Source organism: Elaeis guineensis, chromosome 4 (assembly GCF_000442705.2).
Source record: "Elaeis guineensis isolate ETL-2024a chromosome 4, EG11, whole genome shotgun sequence".
NCBI classification, from domain to species: domain Eukaryota; kingdom Viridiplantae; phylum Streptophyta; class Magnoliopsida; order Arecales; family Arecaceae; genus Elaeis; species Elaeis guineensis.
Window position 1 is genome coordinate 64,013,208 of NC_025996.2, and position 13,544 is coordinate 64,026,751.

Consider the following 13,544-nt stretch of genomic DNA (forward strand, 5'->3'; position numbering starts at 1 on the left):
CTGGAGTTGTTGAATCTTTCAGAGTGATCTCCTTCATACCTTCTATTAGTGGATCTGCATCATCAACACCCTCATTCTTCCTTGAAGGAAGATCGTTAGATTCATCAAAAACAACATGTATGGACTCCTCAACTACTAAAGTTCTTTTGTTAAAAACTCTAAAAGCTTTACTAGTGGAGGAGTAACCTAGAAAGATTGCTTCATCAGATTTTGCATCAAATTTACCAAGTCTTTCTTTGCCATTATTTAATACAAAACATCGGCAACCAAAAATATGAAAATATGCAATATTCGGTTTTCTTCCTTTCCAAAGTTCATAGGGGGTTTTCTTTAAAAATTGTCTAATCAAAGCATGATTTAAAATGTAATATGCTGTGTTAATTACTTCCGCCCAAAAATATCTTGGAAGGTTGCTTTCACAAAGCATGGTACGGGCCATTTCTTCTAAGGTTCTGTTTTTCCTTTCAACTACCCCATTTTGTTGGGGTGTCCTAGGAGCAGAGAAGTTATGGCCAATTCTATTTTCGTCACAAAAATTTTCAAAGTCTTGATTTTCAAATTCAGTTCCATGATCACTTCTAATATTTTGAATTGAAAATCTTTTTTCATTAGTGACTTTTCGGTGAAATTTAGTGAAAATATGAAAAGTTTCATCTTTGTGTGCCAAAAAAAAAATCCAAGTAAAACGAGAGTAATCATCTATAATTACAAATCCATATCGTTTTCCTCCTAGACTAGTGGTTCTAGTTGGTCCAAATAAGTCCATATGCAAAAGCTCTAAAGGTCTAGAAGTTGAAACAATATTTTTGGATTTAAATGAAACTCTAGTTTGTTTACCTAATTGGCATGCATCACAAATTCTATCCTTTTCAAAATTCAGTTTTGGCAAACCAAGAACTAATTCTTTCTTAATTAATTTTGAAAGAGAATGCATGCTAATGTGTGCAAGTCTACGATGCCAAAGCCAACTAGTCTCATTAACTTTAGCATTCAAGGATACTAGGCATTGCATGTCTAATTTGGCTAAATCATTTAAATCTACCATATAAATATTGCCATGCCTATGTCCTATAAATTTAATGCCATCGTTAATAGGACTAGTCACAATGCAAACAGATGATTCAAAAACAACTTTATACCCTTTATCACAAAATTGACTAATGCTAAGTAAGTTATGCTTTAAACCTTTAACTAACAAAACACTTTCAATGTATTTGGAGGGAGTGATACCAATGTTACCTATCCCGATGATCTTTCCTTTGCCATTATCTCCAAAGGTGACCATCCCTCCATCCTTAGCATCAAGCGTGATGAATTGTGATTCATCACCAGTCATGTGTCTCGAGCATCCACTGTCAAGATACCATTTCCTGTTTCCTCCTTGGGATGCTAGACACACCTGCAAGCAAAAGTCAAGTTTTTGTTTTAGGTACCCAAGCTTTTTTGGGTCCTTTTTGGTTAGTCAAAATGGTTCCTTTTGGAACCCATATTTTCTTTATAGTTGTGTTTGCAGATTTGTTAAAGAGGCAAGTGTATGATTTATGTCCTACTCTACCACATTTGAAATAAGTAATATTGGTAGACTTGTTACTTGAATAGTTTACATAAATATTTTTCAGAAATTTTTGTTTCTTCAAGGGGTTATAGCCAAGTCCAGCCTTATCATATACGGCCTTTTGATTATCAAGAATCATATTTAGTTGGTTTGAACTTAAGGTGAACTTATCTACTATAGGTTTCAGCTTGTTAATTTCATTCTTTAAGCTTTGATTTTCTTGAAGCAAGGTGGATTTTTCAATTGAAAGGCTTTCAGCTTGTTTCACTAAGGACTTGTTTCACTAAAGACTGATTTTTTAATTTCAGTTCTTTGTTTTTCATCCCTAGTTTCTTTAATTCATCAATTAAATCATAGAATGCTTCATGTAATTCTTCAAATGTAAATTCATTAGGGGTTTCAGAAATTACCTCATTTTCGTGTGCCATAAGGCACAGGTTGGCTTGTTCGGTTGAGGTTTCCTCATCGGAGCTTGAGTCATCACTCGCACTCCATGTGGCCATCATTGCCTTCTTCTTGAACTTTTTGGGACCTTTCTTCAGTTGTGGATATTCGGATTTGAAATGTCCCGGCTTCTTGCACTCGTAGCAGATAAGGGGTTGATCTTTCTCTTTCTCTTTGCTTTGTTCTCCTTTTGTGAATGGCCTCTTTCTCATCCCCTGTTTCTTTTTTCTTAGAAATTTCTTGAATCTCCGGGTGATGAGTGCCATCTCTTCATCCTGTTCTTCATCTTCTGTGTCATCAGTTTCTTCATCAAGAGAAGCTGTGGATTTGAGGGCAATGGTTCTTTTCTTTTTGACTTCATCCTCTTGATGTTGCTTCATGCTTAGCTCATGAGTCATCAAAGATCCAAGAAGCTCTTCTAGAGGTAGAGTGTTCAAGTCTTTTGCTTCTTGGATGGCAGTCACCTTGGCTTCCCAAGTTCTTGGCAATGACCTGAGAATCTTTCTTACAAGCTCACTGTTAATATAAGATTTGCCAAAACTCTTCAAACCATTAATTATATCAGTAGAACGAGTAAACATAGCAGTTATGGACTCATCATGCTCCATTTTAAACAATTCATATTTATGCACAAGCATGTTTATTTTAGACTCTTTTACTTGATTTGTTCCCTCATGGGTTACTTCTAACCTATCCCATATTTCTTTAGCAGATGCACAAGTAGAAATGCGATTAAATTCATTTGCATCAAGTGCACAATAAAGAACATTCATAGCTTTAGCATTTAATTGTGCCAATTTCTTATCAACCTCATCCCATTCTTTCTCGGATTTGGTTGACTCCTCACCATCTATAATCTTGGTGGGTGTGTGAGGACCGTTCACTATGATACTCCACATATCATAGTCGAGTGCTTGTATGAATATCTTCATCCGAGCTTTCCAATAGGTGTAATTAGACCCATTGAAAAGTGGAGGTCGGTTGGTAGATTGCCCCTCGGCTAGAGAAGTACCGACATGGGTTGCCATAGATCTTTGACTCTTTGATTGTTTAGATCAAAGAAGGGCTAGAGCACCGGGCTCTGATACCACTTGTTGCCCAGCTATGCAACCCAAGAGGGGGGGGTGAATTGGGTTTTAAAAATTTTAAGCTTAACTAATTACTTATGAAAGATGTTTGTCAAAAGCTAAATGAATGAGGAGAAAAACTTTAGTTCAAGATTAATTACCTAAAGCAAGAATGCAAGGAAATAATTAAGAGTAAAAGAGAGACAATTATGTACACCACAAACACAAGGATTTATAGTGGTTCGGTGCCAACCTTGCACCTACATCCACTCCCCAAGCTCCTACTTGGGAATTCCAATCCACTATACTTGTATTCAACCCGAATACAAACGTCGGAAACTCTGACACTAGCTATCCCAAGCTAGTCCACTTGTTTCTCGGGTACAAGCCAACCCAATACACTCCGATTTCAGGTTCGGATCAACCTTCCCTTGTTTTGGAACCCCTCCAAAACAAAAACAATCACTCACAAAGAGTAAAACAGTTATAGCACAAATAAGTACAAGAAAAGCTCCTTTAATGAGCGAATATAACTTTAAATACACTTTACTCAAGTGAAGAAGCCCCTTTTTGAATTTTCTCAAAGTTGGATGGGAATTGATTGAGAGCTTGAGGAGTTGGTGAGCTTTGATTGTTGGCTTCTTGGAGGCTTTAAATGAGCTCTTGGTTAGGGCACAAAAGTTGGCTTGAGAAATCCTCTCTTTTGAATGCTCTTGAATGCTCTCTTGAATGCACTTCAAGTCTCTTTCTTTCTCTTCTTAATGTCTTGATTTTCTCTTGTCAATATCTTCTTTGTTTTCCACCTTTTGAAACCTTTTATAGCTTTAAGAAATAGAGAAAAATATTCTAGGCAGAAAAAGAGCCGTTAGAGCACATTAAATGAGCATTAAAAGCAACTAAAACGGGTTAAAAACTAGCCGTTGTGGACAAAACCCGTCGCAGGGGTCGACTCATGAGTCGACTCATGCCTCAGGGGTCGACTCATGGGTCGACCTCTGTTGCAACAACCATAAATTTGGGTTTCTGGAATTTTTGGCCCAAACCAGTAGAGGTCGACTCATGAGTCGACTCATGCCTTATAGGTCGACTCATGAGTCGACTCACAGGTCGTGCCAAGCCAAAAAACCAGCGTGCCAACAGGAATTTTAGCGTGCCAAGCTGCTCATTGTGCCATGAGTTGACTCATGAGTCGACTCATGCACTTCAAACATTCATAACTTCAAAAATATAAGTCCAAAAATAATAAAATTTTCACCAATAGATCACAAATCATTTGTTCTACCAAATGATACTATCAAATCAGGATTTTGGTAAAATTACATTTTTTCCCCTGGAGAGCATAAAGACTTTTTCAAATAAAAAATATTTGTATCCCTTCAATCTGCTTTGTAATCATCAAAATCAATCTAGGAGCAACAAAAAGCATCCCAAGTAATTGGCCCATCAATCCCCCACTATCGCTTGATGATTTCTCACCATTCAGATGCTTCTCCTTATAACTGATAAGCAATAAAGCAGACCTTTTCCTACTCGGTGCATTTCATACTGGCAAATGTCTTCTTCATCTCCTTGAGCCATTTTAGTGACTCAGTGAAATTAGTGGAGCCTTCAAAAAAAGTGATGCCAATCTCTTAAATTCTCCTATCCCTCGTTCTAACCTTGAAGATTGACCGCCTTTATTTTCCTGCTACTCCATCTATTGTACAAGTCCGATTAGGGCTTTTATAAGATTTTCCATCTGCCTCTCAGTCCTTGAAGGCTTTGCAGTCTCTTGATTGATGTATGGGGTACTATAGATAGCATTCTACTAGCAAAAGAGGCTTGATTGCTCGACTTTCAACCTACTCTGGTGATAAAGAGCAAGCTATCTTGGAGGCACTAGCAGCTCAGGAGGCATCGATAGCTCGTGATGCACTAGTAACAGCTTGAGAGGTGTGATCAGCTTGAGAAGCACCACCTATCCGGGAGGCATCATGAGTTCAAGAGGCACTAGAGGTTTGGGATGCACATCTATTTTGATAAATACGGAGTGTATTCACCATACGAGAATCCTCTGTAATGTCAGACAGCCTTCTGGATCGGATTAAAGCCATCATAACCTATTTCATAAGAAGGAATCAAATCTAATACAATCATTGATTATTTTATTATTAGTGATTAGAATCATCCAATCACAACCTAAATTCTACTTCACTCTTACTAGCCTAAACTATAGGGTCTTAAACTTAAATTTTGATACCACCTAATATGTCATGCCTTGACCCCATGGCCCAAGCCGGGAATGCAATAAATGGCCGCACATCCCTATAGTTTAACCCCATGGGATATGCAAGGCCTACCTTCATATTCATATATATTCATATCAATCTGAGGCAGTGGTAATAAAAGCAAACCTCTAAAATATTTATTCAATAAACATAGTTCACCAATGACTAATAAGGATGATTAACATAAAATCCAAATCAATATTTTTTCAAAAAAATAATACTAAGCAAATATCATCTAAAGTTTTATGCTCCTTACTACTTGGTCTCAAGCCCCATTTGCCTTTCTAGATATGAAAAAATAGAAAAAGAGAGTGAGCTTTATAGGCTTAGTAAACTACCAATATCTTTGAGGAATTCAACATAATATAAATTTTTTTTCAAACATAATAATTTAACAATAATAAGATATATATATACACACACATATATATACCAACATAATTTTCTCTCTCCAAAGCATGCCATGCATAATAGTAAAATATAAAATTCTCTCTGTCTTTGGTGACTATAACATGACTCAAAACACGCGATCTATTAACATGTGCTAGTGATTAACCCCAACTAGCTATGCCTAAAAGAGAACTAGCACTGATTTACAAGGCCATAATTAACCCTATAATAGGGCAAAAAGACTATTTCTAAAACAAACACATGACGTATTAATGTACACCAACGATCAGCCCCGACTAACTAGATCCGAAAGAGCTAGCTCTATCAATGATCAACCCCAATCGGCTGGACCTGAAAGAAACTAATTTCTGGCATATGGCCAATGATTAGTTCTATTTACTAGACCTAAATCATAGTTAGCTAAAGAGTTTTTCTCATAATTTTTTCAAAATTAATTTCTCATCACATAAACTAAATATTTATATATCAATATCAATTAAACTTTTTTATAGTTCATAAACTAGAAAATAATTTCCATTTAAGAACTTATGCAAGTGTAATACCATACAATATTAGAGCAAAGGAATCATTTTATTCAAAATTTTGTGACTATGAAAAAGTGACACTATGCTTGATTTGTAATTTTTGAATTACCTTTTAACCTCCATATTTTTTCAAACTTTCTAATTTCTAAATATTTTAATATTTTTTTATAAATCTTAATTTGAAAATACATGAAATGCATTAATAAAAATTTCAGAGAAAAATAGAACCTACTATCGATCGGATCTAAAATGTACGATCTTTAATTCGTAGCCTGATCTTTACGATCTTTAATTCGTAGCCTGATCTTTAGATCTGGTACTCTTCCAGTATTGAAGGCTTTGGCACAAACAATTTATAATTTTATTAACATTCAATTTGAGAAAAATGAGGGTGAAGAGAGACTCTCAACCTAGCCCTAGTTTGGATTTGATTATGGGCCTGATCTAGGTGGTCTAAACTGATGTAGGGTGCTCAATCTAGACCTAACCAATTTACATTTTTTCTTCTCTCTCTCTCTTTTCTTCCCAAGCCACAACAAGAATTCTCCCCATGGCATAGAGGAACCGAGAGGAGAGGTGGCATGGTCAAAGTAGTTCGGAGTAGTGGTGCGGCTGGAATGGCCAAATGGAGGTGGTGTAGCCGAGGTGGCAGCGGCTTGGTTGTACAAAGGGAAGCTGAGAGAGGATGAAAGGAGCATCACCCCTTACCATCTTGGCCAAAAAGAAGACAAGGGAAGGAAGGAGCCTCATCAGAGATGGCGGTGATGGGGGTTGCAGCCAGCAATGCTTGATTCCGGTGGAGAAGAGACAAATCAATCTCGAAACGAGGGAAGAAAAACAAAGAAATCAATGACTGTTGAGGAGGAGAAATGAGATTTAGGGGGTGGCGGTGTTTGGCTATGGTGGCTTGGAGGCTACTGGAGGGGAGGAAGGAGAGAGTGAGAGATGGAAGGGGCTTCGGTCGTGGATCGACTGAAAGAGAGATGGGGTTTAAATAGAAAAGGATTTGGAAGGGATAAGACCGATCGAATATCGACAACTCATTGGTTGTAGCGGCACCCAACGGCCATCATTTCACTGTGATGTGTGCATCAGCCGCTATTAAGTAGCTTTACCTCCCACAATGAGAGATCAGAGCAGGGATCGCGATTCCCCCTATTCTGATCATTTTTTTTTTTTTTTGAATTTTGAATTAAAGCCAACAAGGCTTGCCGACTTCGGCCCAAAACAGGCCTAATTGGGTGGAGCTTCGCATATTACCGGACTTGAAAACACAATATTAGCAAGAACTGTTGCACAGCCTTCCTTCAGCCTCATAGGGAGCTGATTGGTGCCAATAGTGACAAGGTCCTTCATGAGAGGAGGGTGCTTGCTTGGATCAGCATATTGGCGCTTGATTCATAGGATGAGATCCGGTTCAATGCCTTGAGAGCAGCTTCTCTTGCTCGCTTGCTCCCACTTCTCATGATATCAGCCAGTGCCGAGCCGGTAGTTTGGGCAACAAATACTTTCACATCATTGCTCAAAACAAGCTCCCTGAGGTATGCAGCCGTAGAAAGCCATGTTTCAGGTGAACCTGCAAAATTTTTCTTGGCACTCAGTGAGGTGAATAGCTTACAAGAATTGGTGCAGCAACATTTCATCTGTCCAAAATTCACAAGATGCAAAAATCACTGATATATTGCACTTAATGAGGCTCTTAAATATTACCCCCATACTGCAAAGATGCACGGATATATTCAGACCACAATTGATTTTACTATAAGAATTAAAAGGAATGGATGTCCAATAACTTGTTACACTTTTGTGGAGGCATCCCTGCCCTTGCATTTACATATTATGCATTATTCATATATCTTCTGTAGTCAGTCTCCACAGCCGATGTACAAACAATAAAGAGAAGAAATTATATATATATATATATATATATATATATATATATATATATATATATATATATATATATATATATATATATATATATATATATATATATATATATATATATATATGTATGTATTGCGGCTAACTCTCCATCGTCTGTCGTCGGAAACGAACATTTGGAAGATAGCATCTACACGGACCGGATTAATGTTCGACGGGACCTTCTCATGCTTAAATCAGAAAAGAAATATATATATATATATATATATATATATATATATATATATATATATATATATATATATATATATATGTATGTATGTATTGCGGCTAACTCTCCGTCGTCTGTCGTCGAAAATGAGCATTTGGAAGACAGCATCTACACAGACCGGATTAATGTTCGACGGAGACCCTCCCATGCTTAAGTCAGAAAAAAATTGGTGAACAGTAGTTTTTGAATGTAGAAAGTAGCAAAGTTCTAGCCCCGAGCTTGTTTACCCGTTCTGCTCACTTACTCCCTTTTTATAGATGAGTCTAGTATAACCGTTGAACACGTGGTCCCATTTTTTATGGCGCTAAATTATCAGGTCATAAATATGAAATTAGTAGGGCGTTAATTCTCCTTAATAGCCATGACACGTAGTTGATAACCGATTGTGACGGTTATGGTATGTTGAGCAGATTAGCCGGCCATATGTTGGTAGAACTAACTATATGTCGGTAGACTCTATGAGCGACCGTCGGTCAGTAATTCTATTATACCGACAGTCTAAGTCGTTCGCTGTCGATCGGTAGTAGTCGAATCATTAGTCGGTCAGTCGACATTAGTCGATCAGCCGACAGTAAATCAGTATGGTTCGCTCAGTCGATCGATGAAAAGTTGGAACCGCATGATCAGCCGATGCACAGTCGGAGTCATGACGATCAAAGTTGGAGGTCGGTCGATTTACCCCAATAGTTGCCCCCCACTCTCAAGTCTAAGGTAAACCGACGTGTATATTGTCACGTGGTTCGTCACATTGGACGAAGGGAGTTATTTCTGTCACATCGAACCTCGATTTTGATGCTACTTTCTTCGAGATATGGACGATCGGCTGCTTTGTTGTTTTGGCAGGTACGATCATCTTTAAATTATCATACTGACCGGATAATTTGGTATCAATTGTCAGTGTCAGACGTCATTTCGAAAAGTCGATTCGGCATCGGATGATATGATTCTGACAAGTAGATTTGTACCATATGTTCGAATGTTATTGGGTCGGATCTGTTCACATGGATTAGGGTGATGTGGCTCAATCTGGGGCAGGTGCGTCGAACCGTCTGATTAATGGTTGGTCCAGATGTTGCCACGTGTCATCATCCAGTAAATCTTTGATTCGATCGCCTTCATCTCGGTCGTTGAGGGATCCTATATATATAGGTTGCTTTCAACCAAACTTCTACTTCTCATTTTGTCTTTCTTGGTGCTAAAACTCTGTTGGACGGTCGTTTCAGCGTCTGAGGTTGTTATTTTCATCTTTTTCAGGTCAAATTTCTGTCTCTCCTTGAGTCCCTTTTCCTTTAGAATCTCCGTCTTCTTTAGAATCTTGTCTCTTATGGCTAGGACTTCTCTTTCTCGGGATGGTCGGTCAGAGAATTCGACTAACGAATCCCAATCAGGTCCGGAGATGGAGGTTTTTTCACTTTCGGAGCCAAATATCGAGCGACTTCAGGAACAGTATTATATCCTGAAGTAGTTTCAGCTTTTCGCCCCTGGGGTCGATGGTCGGGTGAATACCTCTCATTCGAGCCAGGTGGGTCTTTGATTTTTGATTTTAAAATTTATCCGAGATATTTTGGATTACTACGAACTTTGCCTGGCTCAGCTGGCCCCAAACTCGATCCAACTAATAATTAGTTTTGCCTTGTCGTATCGGTTGCTACCGACTGAACCTCGTCCTTCTCTTTTCTGAGCATTCTTCATCCTCCGATCTCATCCGAAGGCCCGAGGGTGGTGGTTCTTCAACCTCTGAAAAGGTTTTTTCTTTATTACCAATCTTCCATTGTCTATTCATGGATGGAAGAACCAATTCTTCTTCGCTTCCTCTACCCTTTCTTGGGGTTTTCCTTCACATTGGGGTAATCCACGAACCGGTCCCAACGACAACAATCGAGTAGAGGTCAGCGATCGGGAGGACTTTCATCGGCTGAAAGACATGACAGTCCCGATGTAGAAAGAGCTTGTGACCGAACAGGCCCTTTATGACACCGGCCTTAGTTTGGTTGCCCGTCTAGGTATAGTGTAGTGGGTCGGTTATTTCGGATTTCAACTTTTTTTACTTGTTGAGTTGTATTGACTTCTGTTGTAATTGCAGCCATGCAATCGAGGGTGCGAGTGTCGAACGTCGATATTCGTCAGCATGCTGCTAGGAAGAGGGCAGCGTCTGAGGCTGGACCTCCTCGACTGTCGAAGAGGCATCAAACTTTGGTGCAAGTTCAAGAGGCACCAGCCCCAGTTGCTGCTTCAACACCGACTAAAAAACTTGATGCTCCATCTGCATCAGTTCCTGAGCCGATCCTGGCACTGTCGGGGCCGACAGTGCTCCCTGCTACGTCGTCCAAAGAAAGGAAAGCAAGGGAAACTATCGAAGCACCATCGGTAGTTTCATCAACTGAGGAGGTTCGGGTTGAGGCAGGAGAATCCAAACAATCTACGGCTATGCCAGTTGCTCCTTCAGCTGGGGCACAGTCGAGTTCAAGCTTCCCCTCGCTTTCGAACATGGGCCACCGACAAGGGATCGGGGGAAAGCTCCGATGACTTCGATGGAAGATGCAGTGTTGGAGGGCCAGATGGTTCACTTCGACCTTCAAGTGCCTCGTGATGAATCGGCCCTGGCTAATCCGACATTGGCCAAGTGACTGTACCAAGCCACTCTTCTTCTAGTTGATCGGGAGCATCGGAAGAAATGGATGGTGGCTGAGATATTTTCATCTTCTTACCCGATGATAATCGGGATAAGTTTCTTTTCTTTTCTTCTCTCCTTTTTTTTTAACCCGACTCATCTTCTGTCTGCAGTTGATCCATGACATGTTCGACCTGAAAATTGGCTACATGAAGGTCAACGATTTTCGTAGGTCATGGATGAATAAGGTGGCGGCTGTCGATGCTGAGAAAGCGACTGCACTCGAACAGCTTAAGTCGGCGGTGGAGCGGGAAGCCAAGCTTCAGGAGAAGGTTTCCCAACTAACTAACGACTTAGCTTCCTCGGGGGCCGAACTTAAGTCAGCTCTCAAGGCTATTTCGGCTCTTGAGTCGCAAGTCAAGAGCAAAAAGCACTCTATCCACCGACTTCGATGGGAGCGAGATGGATGCATCGAAGAACTTGAAGCCGAACGTGGACGTCATAAGGCCAGCCTGGAAAGGTTGGCACTAGCCGAAGAAGAGTCATCCTTCCCTCGAGCCGATGCTGATTTGGCAAAAGCAAAAGTGGAGTCGGCAAGGGAGGCATTGAGTCAGGCAATCAAGAATTTTTGAAATTTAAAAGAATTCAAGGAAGAGATCCTCGAAGATGGCTTCACCTCGTACTCCATCGGATATGAAGACGACCGAGATGCGGTCAGAGAATTATATTCGAACCTCGACTTGAGCAGCATCATCCCTCCAAGATCGAAAGATGGGGTTGCTAAAGAAGAAGCCGTGCCGACTCAAGATGAAGCACCAATCATGCCTAAAGTTGTTGAAATCACCGACACTACACCAAAACAAAGGAATAGGAATGGCAATGAAGCCTAGTTGGCATATTTTGCTTTCCTTTTTGTGTAATCAGATATCTGTAATAGGACTTCGATCCAATTTTGTAACTTCTTTTTGACAATGAATGAAAGCATTTTCTTCTAAGTTTGAACTGTTTATCTGGAATATTGAGTCTGCAATGTCTGCAATGTAAAGTAACCACTGAACAATAATCGGTGATCCGATCATTTGGTAGAACTTGTAGAATATCTGTTAGTCGCGTAGTCTTTGACGTACTTAATAGAAGTTAGGATAATGATGGTAAGTCGAATATCTTGTACCCAATGCTTGATCGGGTTTGTACGTCCGATCATTTGATAATCGGTGGCAAACCGAATACCCTTCGACCAGCCATAGCCATGTCGATATACTTCCAATCCAACCTTGATCATTTTGGCATTTCATTTCACTTAGTTAGGATTAAGTCGGTATATTAGTCTTTCGACTATAGTCAGCTTTTACAGTGAAAAGCCGACATTGAAAACCAAGATATAATCGGCACTACGGCTTTTGCAGTGAAAGCCTGTATATTTGATGTCGGTTTGAGATTATAGTCGGTATGTCGATTTTTATAGGAGAACCAAAATATAGTTGACACCGAAGTAGTTGATTCTCTGGCTTTTACAATGAAAGCTGAAATAAACTCCATGTCGAAGTACAGTCGATAATTCAACTTTTACGATGAAAGCCGACATATAGTCGATCATTGATAGAACTTGACCAAGGTTTGTGCTTCTAAAATTTTTGTATTGTATTCCAGATAATGTATATATCAACAATTTTATGAGTGATACATTTTCATATTGTCAGCATTTCATGTTCAGAGTATTGCCGACCCTTCAAGGGTTTCTAGCCGATATGCACCCAGTCTAAAAGTTTCGGATATTCTGTAAGGTCCTTTCCAATTCAAAGATAGTTTTTCTTGATCTAAAGATTTTGAGTTTTTGCTTTTTTTAAGATCAAATCTCGTGATCGGAAGACCTTCGACTTGACTCTTGCATTATAATATCGAGTTATTCTTTGCCGATATGCAGCCATCCGAACTTCAGCTTGCTGTCGGAGTTCTAGAAGGAGATCTAAGTCAGCTCTCCGACATTCAGAATTACTCGGCTCACTATATTGCTCCACTCTTATTGATGGCAGTCCGATCTCGAGCGGATCATTGCTTCTATTCCATAAGCCAAATTAAAGGAGGATTCTCCAGTTGGTATGTGTGGAGTTGTTTGGTATGCCCATAAAATCGGATATAATTCTTCTACCCAAAAGCCTTTGGCTTCATTCAGTCAGGTCTTGAGCCCATGCAAGATTGTTCGGTTGGTTACCTCCACCTCTCCATTTGACTGTAGATGGCCGACTGACGTGAGTTTGTGTGTGATATGAAACTTCACACAGAATTTTTTGAAATTTTGATTGTCGAATTGTTGACCATTATCGGTGATGATGGCATGCGGTAAACCAAATCTGTAAATGATGGATTTCTGAATGAAGTCTTTCATTTTATTTCCAATGATTTGGGCCAAAGATTCAGCTTCTATCCATTTGATGAAGTAGTCAATAGCAATCACTATGAATTTTCTTTGACCAGATGTCGGAGGAAAAGGATCAAGTATGTCGATTCTC

The 13,544-nt window shown here is 39.4% G+C and overlaps 1 pseudogene; it reads right to left on the bottom strand.

The window, feature by feature from the left end:
• Window positions 1-13,544, bottom strand: part of LOC105061532 (U-box domain-containing protein 44-like) — a 43,308-nt pseudogene that overhangs the window by 22,381 nt on the left and 7,383 nt on the right.